This window comes from Lycorma delicatula, chromosome 5 (assembly GCF_047948215.1).
Source record: "Lycorma delicatula isolate Av1 chromosome 5, ASM4794821v1, whole genome shotgun sequence".
Taxonomy (NCBI): Eukaryota; Metazoa; Arthropoda; class Insecta; order Hemiptera; family Fulgoridae; genus Lycorma; species Lycorma delicatula.
In genome coordinates, this window is record NC_134459.1 from 145,664,932 (window position 1) to 145,679,459 (window position 14,528).

The following is a 14,528-nucleotide window of genomic DNA, read 5'->3' on the forward strand; positions in this document are numbered from 1 at the left end:
CTGTAGAATTCAGTTTAATAGCAATTTTTTCTTATTATCAGTATCATTGGCCAAGATAACGATGATTTGTTTTTGATAAAAAACTAAAAAGGTAAAAAAACTGGTTTTCTTTTTTTGAACTAAACTCATCTCCCATCAGAGATAATGAAATTTAATGAAATACAAATTAAAATGTATTAACCTCTGAAAACGTTAAACACGTTTTTTATAACTATATTCAGAACTAAACTGAAAAAAATAAATATAGTACTTAAAAGTACAGATTTTCAGATTATTCATAATTTATCAGATTTTGATTAATGAAAATGGATTTCCCAAATCATGTATACATATTTTTTTGAAAAATATATTTTATTGTAATTAGATAAAAAAAAGTATTTAATTATACATCAATAGAGAAACAATGTTTCTTTTTATTATAAAAAATAAAATATAATAATAATAAACCTAATTTTAGCATTAAAGTAACACTTGCATATCTAAGACTTATTCCATAAGTCCGGTAACCTGCCGGTAACCTTGAATTGCTATATTCTTTTAAATTGTTTAAAGTAGATATTGTATTACTTTAAAAGACTGTTAGTAGTTTCAATACATTTCAGCCATTAAAAATCAACTAAATAGATGGTTTTGGTAGCGAGTAAGCCTGAAATACATATTTAATATAAATATATGGTGTACAAAAAAGAATACCGGGGTTTAAATTTATTTTTATATTTTTTGAACGTGGTGTACAGTATTAATTTAAGGCTAGAATCAAAGAGAAAAAAAAGAACAGCTTTAGTTGCGGGTACTACCGTAGTTTGATTCCCTATCTTTCCGCTTGACGGCGCAACTAGCAAAGATGGAAACTCCTGAATAGAAAGCCGCCTACTGTGTTTTGCAGTTCGTTAAATGTGAATCTGCAGTTACAGTTCTTTGCGCAATCCTTAAAAAGTTTAATTACGATCCTCCGATTGACAGTAAAATTCGTCGATGACATAATCGGTTTGAAACGACAAGTCTGAGTAAAAAGAATGAATACGGGACGACCGACGGTGTCTGAAGAAAATGGTGAACGTGTAAAAGAGTCTTTCCTGCATAATTCTACACAACGTTTTGAAAGGCCTGCGTTGTGTTGAAAGTGTTGAACGACTACGCTGTGCGTACCAATTTCACAATCGAAATGTTGCAGTATGAAGATGAAGAGTTTGCGGTATGAAAACTCTCACGATCGATCATATTGTATTTAGTGACAAGTCGCATTTCACCTCAATGGAAAAGTTAATATCCATAATTTCTGTATTTGGAAATCAGAGAATCTCCATGAACTTTGATGCGAAAGGGTTCTCCAAAATGAAATGGTGTCTTTGTGATATCTCGACAGACAAAGTAATAAGTAATAGACAAATAAGTATACAGACGGTTCTTTTTCGCTGAAGCAGGTGTAACAGGAGTTGGTTATTGGATATGCTGCGTGAATGGCTCTACAAGGGGAGTACAGGATTTTATTTAGAAACAAGATGGTGCGTCTCCTTACTGGGATAATTCTGTTTGGGAAAGTAAGAGGCGAATTTCCTTGTTGGTTGGATGTGTCCCGCGTGACGTAAGGTGGCCACATTGAAAATTTGTAGGGGGAAAACCGCAAGGGTACTTTTTAATTTTATTTGTGATTTATTACTGTGTGTTAAAGGTAGGCGATATTAAATAGCTTTAAAACTCCATATATTTTTTGTACATTTTATATATATATATATATATATATACGTATATATATATTATATATTTACAAACCGGTCAAAATAAAAATATTTTTTTACAATTTGTTAAAAATATTACAGTTAGCTTTATGTTTATTTTAACATTAAAATAATGATATATCGTATGTAATGTTATAGAATTTTGGTTAATTTAAAAGTTTAGACACAAAAATTTTGATATATTTCAGAAAAAAAACAATATTTTTTATATATCCAGTATATAAAAACAGATAAGTTATCCTATAAAAAAGAACAATCAAAAATAAATTTAAATTTAAAATAAATAATAAAAAAAAGACGGGATATATTTATTGAATAATAAATGTAGCGACAATAATTAAATAGAACTGCTCGTAACAAACAAAAGCAGGAAAATCACTGGCGGTTATATTTAAAAAAAAAAAAAAAAGTCTTTTTTCTGCCTCGTTAATTCGTATCCTCGTTTTGATAGCGACTTCTTTTTTTTTAGAGAGCTGGCATTTGTTCTGCGATTATCGCATTGCAGTTGAAATAAAATGATGATTCAGCAACGGAGTATAATCAGTAAAGCCGCTAAAATTATTGATTTTCCTCCTGCGAATCCATATCTTAAAATCGATGTAAAAGAGTAAAATTTATAATTACATATTTATGTTCTAATAAAAACTGAGAATATTTAGTAAGCCGATTATTATTATGTATATATAAAATAAATTATTATTTATTTATATTTATATAAAAAATAATAAAATGGATTATTTTCACTGTATTCTACAGAGGCGCTACTTAGCTGCTCGGTTACTCAATACACCATAGATGTATTATGACGTTAAAGAAAGTCTTATAAACTATTACTTTAATAATTCTCACAAAAAAAATTAATTCAAGACCAAGTAAAACTTTGAAGACATCTTTCTTGATTATAGTAGTTTCATTTCTTAATATAATAATTTTCTCGTCTTTTTTCTACTGATTCAAGAAGTGTGAATAATCCTGTTACAATATGACAGAAAGGAGTACATTAATTTGTTCCTTTAAATGTATATATCCTCTATCCTACTTTTTTATCGTGACCTTAATGAATATGAAAGTACAAAAGAAGAAATCTGATGTGGACACCATATAACTTCCTTGTACGCCTACTAAATTACATATACACATTTTTTGCTGCACTTCATTTAAACTTATTTCATTTGAAAGTGAGATACGATCCTCCAGGTCTTTAATAAAGTGGACAGTTACACACTTACTGAAATATTAGGTTTTATTAACATCAAATTTATACAATTATTCATTCAACAATCTTACATGAAATATTAGGATAGAATAAAAGTCCCTTTATTATTCGTATTACTAGATCAGTATTATTCGTATCTTCGTGAGAGTTGCTGATTAACAAAGTTTTCAGACTTATGGCGTGTCGAATAAATAAATAAAAGCTAATAATAATAATAATTAAACTATTACGTTTTGGGAATTTTTGTATACCGGTTACAAATGTTATTTGTAACATTGTATAACAATGGTGTAAAATATTCAGTTTTTATTATTGGATATTTGGTGAATAATAAAAAATAAAAAATAAACAATCTGAAAGGAAAAAGAGAGATAACATAAAGAAATATTTCTAAAAAAAAAAAAAAACAAGGGAAGAATAAAAAAATTAGGAGAAAATGATAACTAAAGAGGAAGAAAATGTTGCAAACAAAGAAAGAATAAAAAGATTAAGAGAAGATGATAAATTTAAAGAGGAAGAAACATTAAGAACAAGGAAAGAATAAAACGATTAAGAAAGGATGATGAATATAAATTTGAATGATGAGAAAATTTAAAAACATGAGAACGGATTAACAAATTAAGATCAGAAGAATTATATTAAACCAAAGAGCTATGATTAAATGATTGGCAACAAAGAACAAATAAACGAAATGATGATCCACACCGACTTAGGGAGAATATTGTACGACAATATTAGAGGAGTAATGAACTAAAAGATAACATTTTTTTGCAATTTATTAATAAAATTATGGAGAAATTAAACTAGAAAATTAAAAAATAATACGATTCTAAATTATAATTTTAAATTAATATTAAATAATCAGACGTTTCACCAAATCTATTTCATGCACACATATGTAATAATGCCTATTAAATTACACATACATGTTTTCAAAATTACATAAAACTTTATTTTACTGATAACTTCTCTTTATATATATATACATTTTTTTTATTGTTATTATTGAATAATTATTTATTGTAAATACTTTTTTACAATAACGGGTAATATTTATTAATAAATCAATATATTTAAATTAAAAAATAGGAGATGAAGTCTGATTCGAACCGATGTGTCTTTCATTGTAAGATCCAAATATTTCATTAATTAAAATTTTATTTGGTTATAACGCTGGAGCCAATGAAAATAAGTACCACATATAATATATCGTTGAAAAGCCATCGAGAGGTTATTTTTGCAGTCAAGAAAAAGTTCAAAATTCAAATATTTTGGGCTTTTTTGAACACTTTTGGTTGTCGATTGCAATCAAAGGGGGGGGGGGAGGTATACAACTAGATGTTACAACAGTCTTAAATCCAAAATTTCAACATCCTACGGCTAATCGTTTTTGAGTTATGCGAGATAAGTATATATGCACGTACGGAAGTTATGTCGAATCTAGTCAAAATGGATTCAAGGATGATCAAAATGGATATTTCCGTTGAAATCTGAAAATCGAAATTTTTTCGTTCACATACTTCCTTTATTCCGTAAAGTGAAGTAAAAAATAATCATATTTGTTTTCTTTAAAAAGTTTCACTGTCCCTTTGGTAAACATAATGAAGGTATATCCGTTTTAGAACTGAATATTATTTGCGTATCGGTGGAATTGGCGAACTGATATTCAGTCGTTTATTCAACATAGTCGAGAAGAAATTAGAATATTCCTTCTTTCCATATTAATCCTGGAATTTGATGCTTGAAATTTTTGGAAACGTATATACGGTTTTCATATTAGCTTATCTACAATCATTACGGTTGTAATAACCAGCAAACAAAAATAAAAACGATTCTTTAGTCGGCAGTCAAAGAATAATTTCTGATAAAATTTTAGAAAATTAAAATTTCTCGGCTATCGGTAAGGTTACTGAACGAATTTAAACATAAATTATTAAATGTATAAAACAATTTTATAACTCAGAACATGGAAATCGTATGAAAAAAATATAATACATTTAATACAAACAAATATTAAGAAACTTGAAAGAGATAAATAAATTACGATTATAATGTAGTTCGCTAGGCATAAAAAAACCTCTATAGAATTTTCTAAACCTCAAACGGGGAAAAAATTGAATATTTATTATGCATTCAAAATGGGTCTTCTTAGGACTTCACAACAAATTAACAAAATGAGAAGAAAAAGTTATAGAATTTAAAGAATATTTCTGTTTGAATAGTAAAACTTTGGTAAGTAGATTGTTGAGAGAACAGGACTGCTGCTTTCTTGAATAATCAATACTATGTCACACAGTTATTTCTCTGTCCTTATATTTCTCTTTCTCTTCCTTTTTCTCCGGTTCACTTCAAAGATTCTGGATGATGGAGCTTCAAAATAACTTATTATATATATATATATTCACAAGTAATATAATCAAGTATAAAAAATGATTTATGAAGAAGCTTTCATATTAAGTGATAAAAATGAGAAAAATAATACGTTTTATAAAGAAAAGTTTCAAAGGTTTAAGCTATATTATAGCGGTAATTTAGTTAAAAAATGATTATCATAATATTATAGACTGTAAAAAGTTTATATCCTATCCTACTGTGTGTCTGTATGTGTATGTATCTGTGTGTGTCCGTCCCCCTTGGCTTGGCACCGAAATGTATCGATCACTAGCGGAAAATCCCGATTCATTAGTACATGTCTCGTGGTTGTCAGGTGTATAACTTGTTATATTATTATATATCGATAAAACGCATATACATCGATATATATATATATATATATATAATATATATATATATATATATATATATATATATATATATAATATATAATATATATATATATATATATATATTAATAATAATAATATATTTTTTACTTCCTTGTACGAAGTAAAGGAAGTATTGTAATCGCGAAAAATTTCGGTTTTCAGATTTCAACGGAATTTTGATCATCCCTGAATTCATTATGATTAGTTTCGGCGTGACGACCGTACATACATATGAACGTATCTCGCATAACTCAAAAACAATTGGCCGTAGGATGTTGAAATTTTGGATTTAGGACTGTTGTAACATTTAGTGTTTCACCTTTACTCCTTTTGATTGCAATCGACTGAACCAAAAGTGTCTAAAAAAGTCCAAAATCCCAAAATATTTGGATTTTGGACTTTTTTTTAACTGCAGAAATAAGCCCTTTATTTCAACGATATGTCATACGTGGTACTTATTTTCATTGGTTCCAGCGTTATAGCCAAGTAAAATTTTGATTAATGAGATATTTGGATCTTAAAAGGGAAGGCACGTCGGTTCGAATCAGACTTTATCTCCTTTTTCTTTTTAACTTTTTTTTTTAAATTGAAATATATTGATTTATTAATCCATGATTGTAAAAAATTATTTACAATAAATAATTACATCTAATTATTTAATATTAATTGAAAATTATAATTTATAATCGTATTATTTTTGGACTCTCTAGTTTAATTTCTGCTTAATTTTATTTAATTATTCTTGAATTTCTGCTGAATCTTATCTACTCGTACATTAAAGTTAACTACAGATTGACTGAAAAATAGACCCTCACAAGATCTTTATTAAAGATCGGGCATACATGCCCGATCTTTAATAAATTGGAAAAAATGTTTATCTTTTAGTTATTACTCCTCTAATATTGTCTCCCAAGACAGAATTGATCATCATTTCGTTTATTTGTCCTTTGTTACCAATCATTTAATCATCGTTCTCTGGTTTAATATCATAATTCTGATCTAAATTTTTTATACGTTCTCTTGTTTTTAAATTTTCTCTCTCTTTATTTTCATCATCTTTCTTAATCTTTTTATTCTTCCCTTGGTCTTAATGTTTCTTCCTCTTTAAATTTATCATCTTCTCTTAATTTTTTTATTCTTTCTTTGCAACATTTTCTTCCTGTTTATTAATTTTTTTGTTTGCATTTTATTTTTTAACATTCTTTTTTCCTTCTTTCTTTGATTCTTTTTTAGTCTCTCTTTGGTTTAATCATCATCATACTCTTTATTTGTCATCTTCTCTTAATTTTTTATTGTTCCCTTGTTCTTGAAATTTTCTTCCTCCTCTTCTTGTCGTTTTTTTCAGATATATTTCTTCTTGTTATCTCTCTTTTTACTGTATGATTGTTTCTTTCTTATTTTTGATTATTCACCAAATATCCAATAATAAAAACTGAATATTTTACACCGTAAGGTCGAAATAACATTTGTAACCAGTATACAAGAATTCCCAAAACGTAATAGTTTAATTATTATTTTTAGCTTTTATTTATTTATTCGACACACCATAAGTCTGAAAACTTTGTTAATCAGCAACTCGCGAAGATACGAATAATAAAGGAACTTTTATTCTATCCTAATATTTCATGTAGGATTGCTGAATTAAAAATTCTATAAATTTTGATGTTAATAAAAACTAATATTTTAGTAATTGTGTTACTGTCCACTTCATTAAAGAATTGGAGGATCGTATCTCACTTTCAAATTAAATAAGTTTAAATGAAGTGCAGAAAAAACAAGTATTTGTAATTTAATAGGTGTACAAAGAAGTCATGTAGTATCCGCATCAAAATCTTTATTTACGTGATTGTTTTTCTTCATAAAATAATGAACTACAACCAAAAAGTAGGCATCGCAATGAATCGATAACTAGCGGAAAATCCCGATTCGTTAGTATCAATTTCTAGAGTTAAATTTCTAATTTAACTTTCGTAGAGTTAATTTCCATCACTCCAAAAATAATATTTTTACACAATAGGTAATCAATTTTTCAATAATAATCCCATTCCGAGCCCGGAGGGTGTGCCTACTGTAGCTAGAATATTGATATGAAAAGAAAATAATTTTTTTTTAATAAAATAATTTTTACAACATTATAAACATTCTCTCAAGAGATCTTATTCTAAAATTCGATGATAGATAAGGGATGATCTAAACGCAAGTTGTAAACTAACCGTAATGAAGGAGCTGATTATTCAACAATAGTAATATTATTTACTGCTACTGAAAAATTTTAAATCGAATTCAAGACTGGCGCCCATTAAAAAATTATAAATCATAATCTACGTTATTTATGCACGTACGAGTATAAGTAAATACATTAAATATTAATATTAAGAAAACAAAAGCGATGTTTATAGGAAAAATTAAGGCGATGAACGAGTTTAAAAAAAAAAATTGGAAGAGTAAAGGCAGCATTTAACAAAAGGTAGATGAAAAGGAAAAAAACAGAATAGCAATATCTAAAGAAGCAAAAAATTATATTGTAATTGCAAATATTGTAATTGTAATATTGTAATATTATATTGTAAGAAGCAAATTATATTGTAATAAGATTGAGTTAAGACATGTAGAAATACCTTTTTAGTGTTTCTATATGGATATCTCTGTGCCGAAATTGAGAAAAGAGGGGTAATAAAGCGGCTAGAAATTTGAAATGTTGTCACGGAGATATGGAAAAGATTGAAAAAAAAAATTCAATGTTCAGGTTGAGTAAATGCAAATAATCAGAACAATCCGGAATAAGGAAGCCCAAATGGCTATGAAATATCATGGTAGGAGATTGGTTAATTAAAATAAAAGATGGAGGAACAATAAAAGAGGCGAAGAAGAGAGAACAAAAAAAATTATAATTATAGTACATCTATAAGGAAATGAGAAGTAAAACGTTCAGCTAGAAATAGAAGAGAATGGAAATGGAGAAAGTTTAAATATCTACTTTGTGGCAAATAACCGTATAACAAAGACTAATTTTTATACTTATAATATAAATTCCAGTTCTATACAAACATACTCTAAAATTCTGTTTCCCCTTTTTTTATTAACTTTTCAAAGTATTTTAATATGAAGTGTTTCACGGAATCGATCGGGCGGGGAAAGAATGTGATTTTATTTTTGTCAGAACAGATCGGAATTAAAATTCTGGTAACATATTTTTGTAAAATTTGGGATGCAAAATACTTTTTTATCTTGTGCACAATTTCTACCTTCTTTACTAACTTTAAAGTTAAAGTGTATGCAGGTGGTTAACGTTTGCTTACTAATTCGGATGGTTTGAGGCTCGGTCGTAATATATTTTAACAATAACGGTTCATCTACAATGCTTACCGATCACTTATCTGTTGTATGGTTCTGATTAACAACACATTCGGCCTGATAATCCAGGGTCGTTACAAAACTACAGGCATAATCAATTCACGCGAATAAAGGGGTTATTGCTGCTTAGAGATGCAGAATTAACAAAGTAGCATTAAATTACACAGAACTACTGTAATATCATAAACTAATCAATGTATCTGATGAATGGATATAATTTTTAATTCAATTTTTGGGACGTTCCAAGATACTTTATTGTAATAAACAGTTGATTGGCAAAATAATAATAAAAATAATTATAAACTAGTTAACTAGTAAACTAGTAATTTAATGAACGAATGTTTGCAAAAGAAAAGTATTTTTAATAATGTTATCAGCCATAATTATGATTTCTCTTTAAAACAGAAATTCAAATTAAATAATTAAATAAATGTTTTGTCGAAGTCCGGAAATCTTGAATCCAACATAAATTGGGTAATTTTGTTCAAAATCGATGTATATTTAGGATTAAATTAACCGCAATAGCTAAAAAATTGTCTGTCAGCTTGATACTGAAAAGTATCAACTGGAAAACTATAATTTTGTAGAAACAAAAATCTAAATCTGCAATTCTTGATCAGGGTAAGAAGAGCTTAACACAAAGCCAAATAAACAGGTTAAGACGACTGATATTGTAAAATAAATTTTGATTCAAAAATGACATGCAATAAGTCAAAATGAAATCTTTACATCAGAAAATCAAGAAAATATTGGAATTATTTTACGTAGCAGATTTATAACTTCATTTGTTATTTGTAACGACGATAAAAAAATATCCAGAATACCTTATCTTTCTTTGAAGATATTTCATTTTATGATGAAAAGAAATGAAACCTTTCTTCTACATTTTTCAATTAACCTTTTGAAATAAATATTTATATTAAAAAGAAAAATGTAACGATAAGTTTTTCAATTTGACAATATTTTAATTAACTTTGAATTTTTTTCAATAATTCTTAATTGACATTGAAAAAAAGTTTTTAAATGAGGTAATGAATTTTATTCATATATAATATCGTTCTAAAATGAGAAAAATATATACGATAGAAAGGAAAGGAAACCTACAAAATATTCTTTTTTTTCTCTGTAATTCAATGATTATTTTTTTTATTTGGCAAAAGTATCACTTGAAAAAATAATACGTTTGTGAAAAGACGTACAATTCTACTACACAAAGTACCGTTTAACAGAATTTATATCGGTGAAAACCCTTTTAATCGATTTTCTTATTCGAGCAAAAAGAAATAAAATTATTTTTTTAATAACGCTGAAAAATAATAAGTACTTCTCAGGGTGAACGTATTCTATATAGAGTTATAAATTTACGTCTTTACTCATTATTTATCAATTCTGTTGTTACAGTACATGTAGACCTTTGAAAATAAATCGGTTCCTTTTGTATCATCATACGAGGGTTAAATAAATTAAACACATGAATGTCTGTAGAAAAATTATTTATTCATTGATAATGAAACTAATTGTCCTTTTCAACATAATCCCTGACTAAATTTAGCCATTTTTGAGCATTTTTATTCCAGTAGTAAACAATTGTTCCCCTTTATATTCGAAGCATTCTTGAACCCCATTCTTGATCTGTTCATTGCTGCCAAACTCGAAACCACGCAAAAATAACTCTTTAAGAGGCCCAAGCAGAACAAAAAATCTGATGATACGAGATCGGGACAGTAACGAAGGTATTTCCCAACACGACTTTTGAATAGCTTTCCGTACTTTTGAGCAGTTTGAAGGCAGACATTATCATGCGGAAGAATTACATCTTTTGAGAGAAACAGGGTCACAACAGTATTCGTTGTTGATTATAAGTTCTTCCAAAATCACAATAATTAAGGCATTTATAGTCTCGAGACACCGTTAACATATCACTTTACCAGCTGACGTGTAATATACATTTGAATTCCGAATCAAAATGATGAATTCGTGTTTTATCACAAGTTACTCGTAATATGATCTTTTTTTTTCTTTTAACCTCGGTGACCACCGTTAGTTATTGCTGCAGAGGATGAGATGAATGATTTGTAGCGTGTGTGAAAATGCTATGCCTGACCGGGATTTGAATCCAGGATCTTCGGATGAAAGGCCGACACGCTACCACTTGCGCCACGGAGGCCGGCAATATAATCTGAAAAAAACATTACCTTCCTCTAAAAACCGTTGTTTAAGTTCCGTAAAAAAGCAAATTCGGGTGTCTGTGATTTTGAGTCGACTGTCTCTGAACCCACCTTGAATATGTTTTGCGGTAATTCAGCTTATCATGAATAATGGAGTGGACAGTGTCATTACTCAATTATAAATTTCAGCAATTTTCAAAAATTTTATCCATTTGTTCTTGCGAATATCATTAATCCGATTTTACGCCATCGAGACTTCCACCGGTCTTCCGCTAAGATGAAAATCACTTGTCTGCCATTTTTAAAATGTTCTATACACAAATATGCACCATCGAACCACTTAAAAATGGTCGATCCATTTCTAAAAAATGTTCGATCCACTTAATACACTTTTTGTCTTATTGTTTTAACATCAGCGGTTAAATTTATCCGGGTTTTACACTTTCAGAAAATATAAATTATATTACAACACACTGTTCTTCCACGACACATGTTTCAAGCGAAGCCGAGATTTTGAAATAAACAAAAGAGAGAGATTTCTAATAATAGAAATTCTTTTTGACAAGTTGATATTCTTTATGTCAGGGGTGCCAACTTGAACATCAGACAGTCTATTCTATTTAACAATATTGCTATTTGTCTGTTAATTATAGAACGAACGGCTCTAGTATCTTTTGTTATCTGCTTACAACTTATTTATTTTTATATTTAATAAATATAAAAATTGTTATATTTTCTCTCCCATTAACAAAAATTAAAACACACAAGAATTTAAAAATAATATCAGCATATTGACTTTTTTTTACTGGTCCAGGGTATTAGGTATAGTTCTGAAGTGTCAAAAAATTTCAGTTATTATTATTACAAGGAGTCCTAGTACAAGGATACAAAGGGGAGTCGGATCGTTTCGACATCATTGAAATTCTCTTGTCGCTAAAAGCAGAACAGTTTTTGGAAAAAATTGTTTGAATATGACAATATTTTAATTATTCTTCTTATTAATCCTTTATGTAAAAGTGGATCTGGAAGGATCTGAGACCTACAACATTTCTAAACCTCTTTCTACTGAAGGAGAGGTTACAGATTAGTAATCTAGATCTGTAAAGCAATTACGTATGGAGTGACCTCTATGTATTACGTTTCTGTATCTTTATTAATAATTTTGTTTCTTGAGGTTCAGTTATATTTTTATAAAAGATTTTCATGCATTTGTCAACAAATTGTTTAAAAATTATACGGAGATAATTACTATGGTATTTATAAATAATTATCGAACTACACTCAATAAATAAAGTTAATTCTAAAATTTAAAAATAGAGAAATATATGTTATATTCTACAAATCTGTAAACTAAGATGAAAATTCGATACAGATCTGCGGGAAGGAGCAAATGGTATAGGAGCAGTTCACACGGTCTAAATGCTATGCTTCAGAACAAGATGCACTCGAGCTAAAAAAAAAAATCAATATGTATAAAGAAAGAAAGCTATAGAATTATTTATCTTTTTAAGATGGAGTCATTTATTTTGATACGTATTTTGAAATAAGCCAAAGTAGTCGATGAAATATTCTGTATTTTAGAGTTAATTCTATTCAAGTAAAATTGAATTTAACAATAAACTAATCAATAAATAAAAAATGTAACAGGTTTTGATGTTAAATAAAACCATCTCGAATTCATCTTCTAACATTAAAGAAATTTTTAACCTGATTGATAAAAACACATTAACATAATATTTAAGATTAAATAGAATAATAATATTATCCAATCACATTAGTCTACGTTTTAAATATATATATAATAAGGAACAGTAATTTTAGTGACGCAGTTAAAATTAAATAAATAAATTATTATATAGTTATTTACCAACACTATTTACCTTAGTTTTACCCCATTTAAATTGCTATCGTAAAAAATAGTTTAAAATGTTATTTCATATTATTTCCTTAACGAATTTATTATCCTATTATTTCTTTAATATTTCTTTAATGAAAAAGTTAGATAAAATATATAAATTTAAGCATTGAAAAAAATTTTTGAAAATATTTCTATGGAGTGTTATTCTTTGAGACAGTAGAAAACGAAGAATAAGAAAAACGGAAAGAAAAAGAATAGAGGAATTTGAAAAAAACAGAAGAATGTTTAAAATTAATTAGATTGATAAAAAAGAAAATTAAAAAATATAAGACACTAGAAGAGAAGCGAAATTTCTGGAAGAATCTTTTAAAAAGACAAACAACGATTAGCCAAATATTAAGACGGTAAAGATTAAGTTAATACTCGTCAAATATATTACTTGTTAGTATATTATTAGCCATACATTCGTCAAATCGATGAGTCATTGACTGACGATGTAAAATGAGTCCAAAATACGAAGGGGTATCCAAAAAATCAGGAATGATTTTTTTAAAAATCATTTATTTATTTTTACATTTTGAAAATTCATTCACTTTCAAAGTGTTCTTCATTATATCCAAACGTCCATAATTTGTCCATACGTTTTTTTTCCATTGTTCAAAACAATTTCTGAACTCTTCATTTGTTACGCCTTTCAAGGTATCGGCTGTTTTTTGTTTCACCTCTTCTACCGCGCCAAATCGCTTTCCCGAGGTTCTTTTCATACTTGGAAATAAAACGAAGACACAAGGTGGGAAATAAGGCGAATACAGAGAATGGGGCAAGGAAGTCATTCAGTTTCTTGCCAAAAATTTACTGCAAGCGTGAGCGTTTGTCGTGATGGAAAAACCGATCATCTGTTCGGTCCAATTCCGTAAAAAAACAAACTATCTTTTCAGAACTTTCAGGTAAATTGTTGATTCATTGACGGTCTTCGTCGATGACGTAACGAATCTTTACGACATTCTCCTCGTTTGAACTTTGTACGACGTCCATATTTGTGATGTTCTTCAATCGACATCTCTTCCTTTGAAGCGTGAAAACCTCTCACTTCATCGCAAATTCTTTGTAGGCTTTCTGAGTTATTTCACGTATTTCCGCCGGGTTATTTTCCTAAAGCTAAAAAAAATTGCCGGTTCATTTCGCTCATGATTTTCAGCGATCACATTTTCGGCGAATTTGCAAAATAGCTCTGCGTTATTAATTCACGTGCTTCCGTAGAACCTCTCGCGACAGCGTCACCTAGCAATTCAACTCGGAAGAGTTCCGCCTGGACTCTTCCAGCGACAGAAGCGCAAATTACGACCTAACATCCACCGCAATGCAATTCCCGATATTTTTGGGTCAAGTTAATAAAATTATTTGTTTAATAAACACAATAATTTAGAG